Source organism: Hyperoodon ampullatus (genome assembly GCF_949752795.1).
Source record: "Hyperoodon ampullatus genome assembly, chromosome: 8".
Lineage (NCBI taxonomy): Eukaryota > Metazoa > Chordata > Mammalia > Artiodactyla > Ziphiidae > Hyperoodon > Hyperoodon ampullatus.
Window position 1 is genome coordinate 9,025,820 of NC_136921.1, and position 9,974 is coordinate 9,035,793.

Below are 9,974 nucleotides of genomic sequence, written 5' to 3' on the forward strand. Positions count from 1 at the left end.
GTCTGGGGAAGAAGGTGCGGGGAGGTCCCGTGGTGGGCCAGTCCCCACGGCTCTCCATCTCGCAAGCTCGGCCTGTCCTCTAAGAGACCCCTCGTGCATCATGCTTCCCATCCCGACGGGGGGAGGTGGGAGCCATGTCATAGCTGACTTTCCTCCCCAAGTGCTACTTGGGCGCGGTGTAATGAGCTCTTAAGAAAGGCCAAGCCCTCCTACGTTCCCTGGGAGTTGTTTACTGAGACCTGGAAGAGACACAGTGAGCATCAAGGTTCTCACCAACAAATGACTGGACTTGGAGGACTTATTTCCTCCCATCCAACATGGTATCCTTCAGTTGCCCAGGGGAAAATGAAAAAGAGGTGATGGGACTCAATGGAGGCTTAAGGCTGCCACAGTGCTCCGGAGGGTGGCTGGGTGCAAAAGCCCAGGGCTCTGGGAGTCTGTTCCAAGCCCTGCCCTTTGCCTGCTGCTTGGGGTTCCTGGAGAGTTTTTCATTTTCCAGAGTTGGTAGAATTCAGCCAAAAGAGGACCTAGAATCTTCATTTACCTTCCTCCTGATTCAAGTGTCCCCAGCACCAGTCAAGCTTCCTAGTTTTTCTTTCAAGTGAGATGCTATCGGGAAAGACCAAATATTTCTCAAAGCCATATAAAAAGTATTTGTTAAAACCTTTTTTTTTTTTTTTTTTTGCCACAGAAAAACAGGGCAGAAGACCAGGGTGTGCAAGGCTGGCGCAGCCATTTTCCGGTCATCTGGTTGCAGAAAGAGAAATTTGATTGTATTGATACTTCTTATGCATTTTAAGAGCAAATGACGTAACATGGTCTTTTGTAAAGAAAATTGATTCCATATGAAGCCCATCCTGACAGTTTCACTTCCTCAAGTGGCATTTCAGGAAGTCCTTGCCTGGCCAGCTTTTTTATGTGACATTTAACCACCCCACTCCACGCCCCAATTATTAGTATGAGAACAACTTTAACCAAATTTTAAAGGATTCAAACATCTTGCTTTCCTTGGTAAATTTTCTCTATTCTTTTTTTTTTTTTTTTTGCGGGGGTGGGCCATGTCGGGCATGTGGGATCTTAATTCCCTGACCAGCGATCGAACCCATGCCCCCTGCAGTGGAAGCATGGAGTCCTAACCACTGGACCACAAGGGAAGTCCCAACTTTCTCTATTCTATTTGGTAATTCTAACATCATCTGTGCTGCATAGTTTACAGATTTTGAGAAATTAGCATTAACTTTCTCCTAGATGAGGCTTTTGCCATGCAATATTTTTTGGAATGACACAGTGCAAATTTATTTCTTAAAGTTATATTCTAGCTTATGTATTATTCCACAGAGTTAAAAATCCAATATAGTTCTTTCATGGAAGATACACCATAATTAACTAAATGTTTCACTTTCATAAGCAGTATGTTTTTCATTTCTCATATAGTATTCTCCATAGAATTCATTCTTTAGTTGTTTTTATTGAGTTTGGGACTCTTGAGAAACTTTTAGGTTAATGACTCTCCAAATGCAGGCTGCAAGAATATTTTCTTTTTTTCCTTCCAGTTTTATTGAGCTATAATTGACATACAGCACTGTATAAGTTTAAGGTGTACAGCATAATGGTTTGACTGACATACATCATGAAATGATTATCATAATTTAATATCATAAATTATCATAACATCCTCCATCTCATATGAATACAAAATTAAAGAAATAGAAAAAATTTTTTTCCTTATGGTGAAAACTCTTAGGATTTACTGCAAGAATATTTTCAAATTCTTCTCCAACTGCATCCTGGGGTGCTGGGGAGGTCTGGGGTTTCACCCTGGGCTGTGGGAGACCAAGAGTATGAGGATTGTGCTATATAACAGGAAGGTGATGCTGTCGTCTGTCACTGTCACTGGCTCAGGCCAAGTTTGCTGGTATCCTGGCTCTTTCCCCTCCAAGTGTCTCTCTTGAATGACCTGCCATCTTGTCTTCTGCTCAGGACTCTCGGTAAGGAAGGCTTAGGAAGCCTGGACTGTGGCCTGGGGAGGGAGAGGAGGTCATGACCCAGCTATGAGGTAATAGAGCTGCAGAGGATCTGTGGTGGTTCAGGGCTGTGCCTGTCTGGGAGTGCATAGCTGAGTGAGTGTGTGAGTATGGGTAGTTCTCTGACTTTAGATCTCTTTACACATTTGTGTGATTTGTCTGATTGTGATTTGTGTGATTTGACACGTACCTGTGTCTTTAGGTGTGAGTGAGTCTGTGTCTGTGGGAGCATAAGCATGTGTGGGTGTCCTTGGGGGTGTGTGTGCATGTGTGAGTGTGTGTGTTTGTGCCTCTGTCTACGTGTATCTCTGGATGAGTTTGTGTGTGAGTGTGTGTGTTTGTAGGTTAGGGCATGTCTCTGGGAGTATATTTGTTTGTGTGGACATGTCTACATACCTGTGTGTCTCTGGAGTTGTGTACCTCTCAGGGTGGGTGTGTACAATTCTGGTTGTGAGCCTGTGAAGGTCTGAGGAAAGATGGCGACACACAGCACAATTATTCTGGACCCTGGGGCAGATTAATTGGGCAAAGCCCCCTCTATGGCAAGGTGGTCTGCTACCCGTTTGAGGCCCCACCAGGAGTCAGTTCAGAAGGAAAGAATTCCTGATGGAGAAAATAATGAACAGACATGTGGAATCCCGTCATCTTTCACTGCCTGGGCCCCTTGTCCAGACTAGAGGCTGGGCTGGGCTGGGGGTGGCTGCTGGGCCCAAGACCACACACTCTAGTTCCTGAGACTGGCCTGCTTCGTGTAACCTGAAGCCCCTTGTCTGATATGTTCCAGACATTCCCACATGCTGGCAGCAAGCACAGCCCGAGGTAACACAGCCCCTTTGTCTGACCGTGGCGCTGGGAGCCTCTTCTTGGAAATGTGGTCACTGTGGTGTTGAAACCAGGGTGCCTGCCAGCCGTGTCTGAGGGAGAGAGGAAAATACTCACGCCACCCCCAGGTGTTTGCTCTGAGGCCCAGTGACTCTGCAGTGAAGGGCCCTGTGTGTGCTCATGTGTCCAGGTTGGAGGAACCCATGTGCGTCTCGGGAGCCAAAGAGGATCAGGGCGTCCCAGGCAGTCAGTGGAAGAAAGGATCCTGGGCCGAAGCCCAACAGACAATGTCCTTCTCCGGGAGATGGACTCAGGGAGAGGAACCCTCAGATTGGTGAGAGGGGCCAGTCCCCAAAGCTCCCTCACTGACCTGCTGTGGCAGCTCATCTACTCAAAGGCCAGTGTCCCAGGAACCCCCAAAGCCCTGGGCCACCAGGACAGTTGGCCACCCGAACCCCCAGGTAGCAAACTAGTGTCTCCTGGGGGGGAAGCTGCCTCTTGCCCAAGAAGTGACTCAGGCCCCTGACGGTGGGGTGTAGGGCCCGGGAACCGGGACGAATCTGAGGGTTTTGCTCACCACCCTTGGACCGGCCAAGGCTGGATTTTCCCGCTGCGTCCAGCCGTGTGCACTTCCCTGGCACCAAGAGCTCAGGGTGGAGGCTTTCAGTGGAGATTTGCACTGTTAACAGCTATTGGTCATCTCACATTTGGCTTCCAGACTTAACCTCCCTGAGGTCCTGGGGCAGGAAGAGCCAACAGATCCAGGGGATCGAGAGTGGGGCTGGGGACCCGTAAATGTTTAATTCAAGTACACTCCATTGCCGCTGCAGAGAGAGGGGCAGAGAGGTCCTGGCCCTCGTGCAAACTGAGGTTATGTGATTGCAGAACCAGAGCTGGGTTGGAAGTCGCCAGGTTCTGTGGTGTGAAGAGGGGCGAAGTCAGCCTTTTGTGTTAAGGGTGCAAAGGAGAAACAGCAGGGCAGGGAGGGGGCCCCCAAACAGCATGAGTTTGAGGGCTGGTGCCCCATGGAGACAATCGAGCTGTTAGCTCCCAAAGGGAGCTTTTATAAGGTGGACAAGGAAAGCACCTGGCCCCAGGGGACAATCTGGGCAGCCAAAGTGGGTGGGGGTGAGAAGGGCTGACCTCTGGGGTGGCAGGGTGCTGTACGGTGGCTTCTGAAGCCCAGCTCTGGTAGGGAGGGGCTTCCCCCCACTGCCCCCTTCCTGCAGGTTTTTGTGCCCCAATACCTTAGGGCCTGGCATCACCCCTCCTCCTGCTGCCATAGCCTCTCCTACTCAGGCGTCCTTTGCTCTGCCAGAGGGACCCCCAGGAGCCAGCACCTGGCTTGGAGCGTGGGGTACGTACTAGCCACCAGGCACAGTTGCTCCTCCTGAAAGAGGCTGCCGGTGCCTGGCCACCTGGAAAGGAAGGACCCTGCAGGGAAAGATGCCCTGAGTCCATCAAGTCCAGACACACCTTTCCAATGATGCCTTGGAGAGCCTGGAGGGACCCCAGAGTGGACACAGAGGAGCTTGTTACCCCCTGTGGCCTGATGGACTGATCCCAAGGAGGGGCAGCCACCAGGTGACACAGGTCAGACCCCCAGATGGATGGATGAGAACTGGCTGCAGGGATGGCGGCTTCCTGGAGCACTGGCGGGCCCACCAGGCTCTCCTGAGCCCAGGAGGTGCCCAACTCATGAAGCTCTAAGAGGCCCAGAGGCCCGCTGGCAGGGGCACCAGGCTTCTGGGATGGTTTGCACGATGGTCCAAAGGAGGGGAGATGACGGGAGGAGGTGACTGGGCGGGAAAGATGTAGGGACAGGTGAGCAGGTTGCCCAGATGGCTGGAGGCCAGAGGGGGGCCAGAAGCGGGGTTCAGGACAAAGGAGGAGTGAGGAGCAGCGAGGGAGGCCAGGCGGCAAGGGAAGGGGGGAGGGGGGCTGGAGGGGGAGGGGGACGGGCGAGGAGAGGGGGACTGGCGGGGGAGGGGGACTGGGGGGGAGGGGGACTGGCGGGGAGAGGGGGACTGGGGGGGAGGGGACTGGCTGGGGGAGGGGGACTGGGGGGGAGGGGGACTGGCGGGGAGAGGGGGACGGGCGGGGGAGGGGGACTGGGGGGGAGGGGACTGGCTGGGGGAGGGGGACTGGGGGGAGGGGGGCTGGAGGGGGAGGGGGACTGGGGGGAGGGGACTGGGGGGAGGGGGACTGGGGGGAGGGGGACTGGCTGGGGGAGGGGGGCTGGAGGGGGAGGGGGGCTGGAGGGGGAGGGGACTGGCTGGGGGAGGGGGACTGGGGGGGAGGGGGACTGGCGGGGAGAGGGGGACGGGCGGGGGAGGGGGACTGGGGGGGAGGGGACTGGCTGGGGGAGGGGGACTGGGGGGGAGGGGACTGGCTGGGGGAGGGGTACTGGCGGGGGGAGGGGGACTGGTGGGGGAGGGGGACGGGCGGGGGAGGGGGACTGGCATGGGAGGGGGACTGGCGGGGGAGGGGAATGGGGGGAGGGGGACGGGCGGGGGAGGGGGACTGGCATGGGAGGGGGACTGGCAGGGGAGGGGACTGGCAGGGGAGGGGGACTGGCTGGGGGAGGGGGACTGGCGGGGCAGGGGGAGCAGGGGACTCCAGGGGACCGGTGGAGGCAGTGGGCCTTGCAGGCTCCAAAGTTAGGAGAGGGCCTGCTGCTGAGAGATGGGAGCCTGGCTGGGTGAGGAGGAGAAGGAAGGCCAGGCCGAGGGCCGAGAGCAGGGGCCTGCAGAAGGCAGGGTAGAGGGGAGCAGGTAGGGGGAAGAGGCAAGGGGAGGGGGAGGGGAAGGCGACGGGCTGGGGACGGCGACAGACGGGCTGGGGGCAGCCGAATAACAGCAGGGCTGCTTTTTCTTCATTGCTTCCGATGAACAAGGTGAGAGTCTGACCCTGGACTTCTGTCTGCCTCTGTTTCCTCAGACCTTAGGATCAGATAATTCTAGCGAGAGGGAGTAAGATGACCGGAGGCCCTGCTTGCAGCACAGCTGTGCCCATAGTAGAGATGAGGAAACCGAGGCCTGGAAGGAGACCATCAGAGGCAGTGTTTGGACTAGAACAAAGTGTGCTTTTTTTTTTTTTTTGCCGGAGGCTGGGAAGTGATGGGATCAGGGAATGGGATGAGGAGTCCTGGACCAGGATGGAGGGTGGGACTAAGCAAGAGATCCAGGCTGCAGATGCATCTGGGCTGGAAGATGAGGACCTGGAGACCTTCGGCCCCACGTGGAGACTGTCCTTGTCATTAACACCGTCTCGAGTTCAGAACTTTGAGAATGTTGTTTAATCCGAGGCCTCTGTGCTTTCATCTTATAAACATTCATACCCATGTTCTTTTCATTTAGAAGAGGTGTAGATCCAGTTATTTTAATGAACACTGAAAACTTTTCCTTCCGTAATAGCTTTCCCTTCATATAACACTGTGTGTGTTATGTAACAGAAGTTAATGTTCCTTTACAGAAATCTCTGTAAAGGTCATATCATACATAAATTAAGGTTTCTGGTCACCTTAGATTATAGAACAGGTATCCATCCAATTTATAATTGTCTACCTTCAAAACCAATAAGTAGGGAATGAAGTTTTGTTCTTGTAACATCCCCTAACATTTTTCTATGCCCTACGGACACCCCTCATAAGCAGCGGTGACAACTTGCTGGGGCAGGTTCCCCGCGGAGACAGGTGAGGTGGGCTAGAGTTGGGAGGTGAGTTTCTCTAAGCAGCAGAAACACCTTGCAGAAGTTGGTTGGGTGCAGACAGTGCCGTTGTGAGGACAAGGGGTCCGAGGTTCATGCTTGATGAGCCAGGTTTTCTCTGTGACGTTGGAGGCAAAGGCATCCGTGGATGGTGGGGATCCTGGGGAGGGCTGAAGGAGATATGGGAGAGGCTGGGGTGGGTTTGATCTCACACCAGGAAAGGGTGCTGGTGCTCCAAGACCACCATTTTGAGTGGCTCCCTTTGCCTCTTGGAGTGTTTTCCACTGGCTCAGTAGCCTGGGGGTGGAGTGCAGCAGGGGTGGGCACTGACCCGGGCTGGGGATGAACTGGGCAGTGGAGAGGCAGGGGGTGCAGTGGGTGGAGGGAGGGCTCGAGGGAGACGGGAGCTTTCAGGGCCTGTGGGGTTGGGGGCGCCCAGGGGCAGGAGGCGTGAAGAGGAGGAGGTCACACTGTGAGAGCAGCACGTGGAAATGAAAAGGCGGTGAGGGTAGCAGTTACCTTGGGGCCCCTGGAGTCAGGCAGGTGTGGTTTGCGCTGCAGCTCAGCTTCTTAATAACTGGGTCATCTTGGGTGCGTTGTTTAACCTCTCGTGTCTCTGTTTCCACACCCATGAATTGGAGGTGGTCACAGGCCCTGCCTCGTGGGGCTTTGTGAGGATGCCGTGAGGTGGTGCAGGTGTGCACTGAGTGCCAGGCCCAGCAGGTACAAATCTGGACTCGCGGCTTGATGACCAGGGCCAGCTGTGCTCCTGGCGCACCTGTGGGCCCATGACTCGACCTTGCTGCACCTCAGTCTCCTCGTCTGTAAATGAGGCTAATGATAGTATACGCCTCACAGTTTGTTCGGAGAATGAACTGATTTTATGTATAAGGGCGCAGCCCATGGACTGATCCTCAGGACTGGCTGTGTAAATGGTGGATTGTGCTGTCCTGGCATTCCTGAGGTCTCCTTGAGGGGTGGGGTGTCCAGGGATGGAGACTGAGCTACGAGCGGGGAGTGACTGGGAAGATATTTGATGACCATAAAGAGCAGATGTGGAGGGCACCACAGCTGCGGGCAAGAGGCTCTGGGGACAAAGAGTTTTCGTATGAAAATAAGAGGATCGGCTTCACTCTTAGAGGGACCTGTCAGGCCCTCGGTATTGGAGAAGCTTTTGTATCCTCCAACTCAGGATTTAAAAAATTTTTTAATCAAAATGAATTCAAAGATTTCCAGGAAGGAAATGAACACTATGCTGACTCCAGCTGTCGAGGGGTGAAGATGTACTCGTGATTAATCACTGCAAGACAGTTAATGGGAACAAAAGGACATACTGTTATACCCCAATTGACAATTTTCATGCAGCAAAGATAAAAATGTGTGTCAGTGGGGGAGGGTTGGGAAAGAATGTAGTGAGGAGAAAACACTCACAAAAAATAAGTAGGACAGGGGCTTCCCTGGTGGCGCAGTGGTTGAGAGTCCGCCTGCCGATGCAGGGGACATGGGTTCGTGCCCCGGTCGGGGAGGATCCCACATGCCGCGGAGCGGCTGGGCCTGTGAGCCATGGCCGCTGAGCCTGCGCGTCCGGAGCCTGTGCTCCGCGACGGGAGAGGCCACAGCAGTGAGAGGCCCGCGTACCGCAAAAAAAAAAAAATGTAGGACAGACATTTAGTAACTAAAGTGTGAAAGAGATTATTACACTCCTAATGGACACATGGGCTAAAGACAGAGTGCACTTTATGCAACAGGAAATATGAAGAGTAAAATATTCCAAAAGGGTCCACCATTCCCCCTCATGTCCCCGGGAAACATACAGTGTAACTGGGAGCTGTGACCTCTGGCAGGTGTCATGGAGCCCCGGAGGCCAGAGGTGAGAAGCCCCCAGGGCCCAGGCAGGAGGGTGACTGGGGCCCTGGATGCCAAGTTGGAGGCGGAAAGGCCAGGAAGCTCCCTCCATGGTTCAGCCCAGGACACTCTCCCCCTTGAGGGCCAGACCCCTGAGGGGCCTTGGAGAACCTGGACAAGAAAGCCAGGGGTGGTAACTTGGAGGCATCTACATTCAGATGCTTCCTTGAAGTGCTGGCCCTGCTTACAGAAATCACAGAACCCTTCCTGCCTTGCTGGAGGGGAAGCTTTGGATGTCCCTCTTTTCTAGAACCCTGTGGTCTTTACAGCCTTCATGGTGAAGGGCCCCTCTGATGCTGCGGAATTTCGGCGTCTGTTTTGGAGTCCACCTTGTCTGACTCCTGCACCCTCGGGGGACTCCAGATCGCATTAGGGCCAAAAGCAGCTACAGGGAGGACAATTGTGGGGGGCAGGGAGCTCTGAAGAAATGGCCAGAATCATGACAGGAACTGAAGGGAAAGCCCACACCCAGGTATCTGAGCATCCAGAACTTTCTGCCTTAACCTTGCACTACATTTCTAGTGAGAGCCGGAAGGGGCGTGTGGGAGGGGAATGGGTGAATCCTAAAGGGTTGCTGTGCCCTAGTAGGTTCTACTTGCTAGTAAGCGTCTTGACCTTGATGCTGTCAGCTACCCACGTGCTCACTTTCAGGGAGGCTGGATGCTGTCGGTCTCTGTGGGTGCTATTAGGGTTCAGCTGATTTGCCAACAACTAGAGGGCTTGGTGGGGTGGTCCTCAGGGACTTGGTTCAGAGCCCCTGGAAAGGGCCTCATCTGTGCTCCAGTGGACTGAGTTAGGCAGGCTAAATGCATAGGCTGAGCTTAGGGACAGATCTGTGGCCGAGCCCGGAGGTGTGGCGCTGCCTTTCCGTCCTCAGTTTCTCGCCCTCCCCTCTCTGTCCAGGCTGCCTCATGTCTGGGACCCCATCCCCTTCTATCAGGAAGGTTTCATTCTCCACGTTGCTGCTTTCCTTTTCTCCTAAGAGACCCTTGAGGCAGACATAACGTCACTGGGGGCCGAGGGGTCTCAGCATCATGAAGTACCAGACACTTGCTGGTGCTCTGAACCCTGCTGTCATGCCGACTCCTAAAAGCAGTGTTCCGAGGCAGGTCCTGCTGTCTGTCTTGACCACCACTGCCTGGTAAGGAGTTTGTTGATTGAATGAATGTCTGACCCCCAATTTACAGAAGTTAGGCAACGAGCCAGATTTACAAAGCGGCTGCATGGGAAGCGGTTACTGAGCCCGGCCCGCCCGAGGCTCTCGCTGTAATCAGGCTGCCTCTGATGACAACGACCCTTCCCTCAAACCACCCGACACCCTCTTCCCTTCCTGATTTTGTTACTGCTGTTGCCCTCCCCCGACACTGACCCTGCCACCCGAGTGGGTCTGTCCTGTGTTCAATTCTTGAACTGCCCCAGCCCACGGTAGCTGGTCCTGATTTGGCTGGGTGTGAGAAGAAAAGCTCTGGACTATGTCAGAGCATTCTGTTTTATTGGACAGCTTCCGGTATGACA